This window comes from Vombatus ursinus, unplaced genomic scaffold (genome assembly GCF_900497805.2).
Source record: "Vombatus ursinus unplaced genomic scaffold, bare-nosed wombat genome assembly UNPS02007331.1, whole genome shotgun sequence".
NCBI classification, from domain to species: Eukaryota; Metazoa; Chordata; class Mammalia; order Diprotodontia; family Vombatidae; genus Vombatus; species Vombatus ursinus.
Genome location: NW_020947109.1, coordinates 9,031 through 12,380, shown reverse-complemented (window position 1 = coordinate 12,380; position 3,350 = coordinate 9,031). Strand labels below are relative to the sequence as shown.

The following is a 3,350-nucleotide window of genomic DNA, read 5'->3' as shown; positions in this document are numbered from 1 at the left end:
CTGCTGTAGGTCCTTGGAGCCAATATCCAGCAGAAAGAAAAAAAAAAAGAAACAAAAGAATTCTTCCTCTCTGAGAGCTGGGAGTCTGTCTCCCGCATAAACTGAAGTATGAGGTGGTAGAAGGGAGGAGGTCTAGTTGACAGGGCTAACCATTAGGAAGCAATTCCTTCTCTCCGAGGAACAACATTAGATTAATCTTCATTTCCGTGCCAGGGTATGTTCTCTTGAAAAAGCCTACTGCTGCCCTGAGGAATCCAATTAGCTTCTTCCTCCAGCAGCAAAGCTCCTAATTGTGTTTGCATTTGGGGGTCTGTCTTGCCTCTTCAATAAGTCCTCATTCACTCTTGATAATAGGCAACATGCAGGCAAGTCTATGCATCCTGCTCATTTGTCAGACTGTGTAATAATCTGGTTTTCCAAAGCAAATGATAAAAACTCATGACTGGCCAAGAAATCAGGTAATCCCTCAAATATTTCTTTTCAATTCAGTTTAAAAAAACCTATTTATTAAGAGCCTATTATAGACAAGAAAGGGGCAGCATCAGAGTACATAGAGAGCTGGCCTTGAAATCAAGAAGCACATGTCCAAGCTCTGACAGGCAGTGGATATATGACTGTGGACAAGTCCCTCAATCTCTGTGCTCTCAACTGTAAGTTATTATAAGTCAGCAAGTGCTGACCTGCATTGGTAGGAAGACTGATCATCTAAGAGTTCCCTAACCTGGTGACATCACAGATCCAATCTTTATTCCTACAAACAAGATACCAGTGCTGAGTGCAGGAGGAGACAATAGAGTCCCTGTCTTTAAGGATCTTACAATTTAGTATAAATAGTCTTTATTGAAGTCATTGCCTCTGTCCTGAGAGTGAAGGTTGTATCTACATAAGCACAAGTTGTAACATTTCACAATTTCTAAAAGGTATGTCGAACAGTTACAACAGTCATGTATACCACAGTTCATAATCACATTTTGGAAGCATTTTCAACAATTTCTAAAGAAGTGCTTATAACATTGTTATATACACATATGTGCATACGTACATATGTATATATGTACACACGCCCTTTCAATAAACCACAAAACATTGATTAACTTTTCCAATATGAGCTACAGTATTAACCCAAAAGGCATAATTGTTTAATTTATGAAATCAGAATGGAATATTTATTGTAAAGGAAAATTTAAATGCTTTCCCATACAGGCCATTGCATTTTTGAACCAATGTGAAGAGTACAACTTGAACTATGAGTTCATTCGTCTTTTAAAGATGTCCTCTGGATAACTTCAGCTCAAAGCACTCCAGTCGGTACTGGGAATATGAACTTGGACTGAAGTTGGGCAATGATGTGGTCCAACTGTCTCTGCTTTATACTGTGGAAAATTGCTCATATCATAATATTGAAGGCAATGCTCACCAATCATTCTAATTTGATATCCATACATGTCCAGATATAATTCTTTGTTTTAAGGACAAATTCACCATAAAGCATCCATTCTGGGTCATGGTCCAGAACAGTTGAAGGATGCAACTCCACTACTTGCTTATTCTTTACACTTAAGTAATGCCCCGTTCATTCCAAATGTGCCATCTGCATAGAATACCCAGTAACCAAAGCTTTTCTTATATGAATATAACAGTCTTTGCTTGTGAAGTCTGTATTACTACAAAGCAAATTAAATGTATCCATGATTTGTGACAGCTGCTGGCATGTATTGTCTGCAGACACATCAAGTTGTCATAACATCACTGAACTGACTTGTGATTTTGTTTAAAAACTTGGTAAATGCTCAACACTGTCAGATGATTTCCATCTATGTGAGCAAACCTCATCTTGGCTTCATCTGCTGCTTTCTTGTCCTTTGTGGGGTGAATAAAACACTATGGGACTGACAACATGGCAGTAATAGATGGGACCTCCTTAGAACAGTTGTAGTCACAACTTGCAATAACCATTTTAGCAAGCTGTGGATCCATGGAAATTATGTCATCATAGATCCCAATTAAGTCAAGTCTCCATTGTTATTTAAAGCAGCTAGATAATTCAAAAACTGTAAGGCTCTCATTAGTTTCAGGAACTGGTGGAGCCATAAAATCGAGTGTACCAACTCATCTATATCATGTTTCTTCAACTGTTTAACACCACTGAACCCAAATTAGACCTCAAAATTTCATGCTAAGTATTGTCCTGCATTTCAGTTTTATAGGCTTTCTCAGCAGAAAGTCTGAAACATTTTCCAGGCCAGGTATGACCAGCTTGACCAGCTTTGCTGGGCAGAAGCTTTGCTGATTGATTCACCAAAAGAGACTCCATTCTGATTCAAGGATTATATTCCTTTTCTTTTGCAAATCTAGGGTCAATGACAAACACAACACCATCTGTTGTTAGCGATGTCTCTGCAGTATTAGTAGACACAACTACCTTTTGTCCTGTTGCTCCATTTTGTTTTTTTGAAGAGAGATGCTCAAAAATTCTCTTTTGTTGGGGCAGCTAGGTGGCGCAGTGGATAGAGCACTGGCCCTGAAGTCAGGAGGACCTGAGTTCAAATCTGACCTCAGACCAAACACTTGACACATACTAGCTGTGTGACCTTGGGCAAGTCACTTAACCCCAATTGCCTCACCAAAAAAAAAAATCTCTCTTGTTGTTGAAGTGGAAGTATGGAATATAGAAGAGTGATTTTAATATCACCAACTTCTGGACCTAAATCATCAACTTTATTCTCTTACGGGCTATATCAATTTCCTCTTGTCTAGTAAAGAAAAGCTTTCCTTCCTCCTTTTTAGACATATGAATTTGTATCACAGTTTGAATTGCTGCTTCAAGGTAATCTCTCTCTGGTTTTAGAGTATAAAAAATCATAGTGATGCCTAACTAGAAAATCTGTAACTTATCCTTATATTCCCAAACAGAGTTGAAGCTGCTTCTTTAGAATGTCATAGTAAGGAGGAGTTTGGGGTGGATTAGTGAACAGATTAATAGATTGTGGAAATGATGTGTGTGATGTATGTTGATTGAGCCAAATGTGTTGAGTGTGCTGAATGCAATTAGTAAAGGCATTCAAATCCTTTTCTTTCTCTTTTTCTCTTCCTCTCTATCTCCTCTGTCACATTCTCTGTAATGATTTTTCACTATCCTGGTCACGATCTTGATCCTTTCCAGCAGTCTTCCCACTTTTCTTTTTTTTTTTTTAATTTTTTTTCTTTTTTTTTTCATTTTTAGGCAATTGGGGTTAAGTGACTTGCCCAGGGTCACACAGTTAGTAAGTGTCAAGTGTTTGGTCTGAGGCTGGATTTGAACTCAGGTCCTCCTGACTTCAGGGCCGGTGCTCTATCCACTGCGCCACCTA

At 38.5% G+C, this 3,350-nt stretch overlaps 1 pseudogene; it reads right to left on the bottom strand.

Annotated features, from left to right (window-relative positions):
• Positions 1-1,312: 1,312 nt before the first annotated feature.
• LOC114033705 lies at positions 1,313-2,863 on the bottom strand (annotated as a pseudogene).
• Between the last annotated feature and the right edge of the window lie 487 nt (positions 2,864-3,350).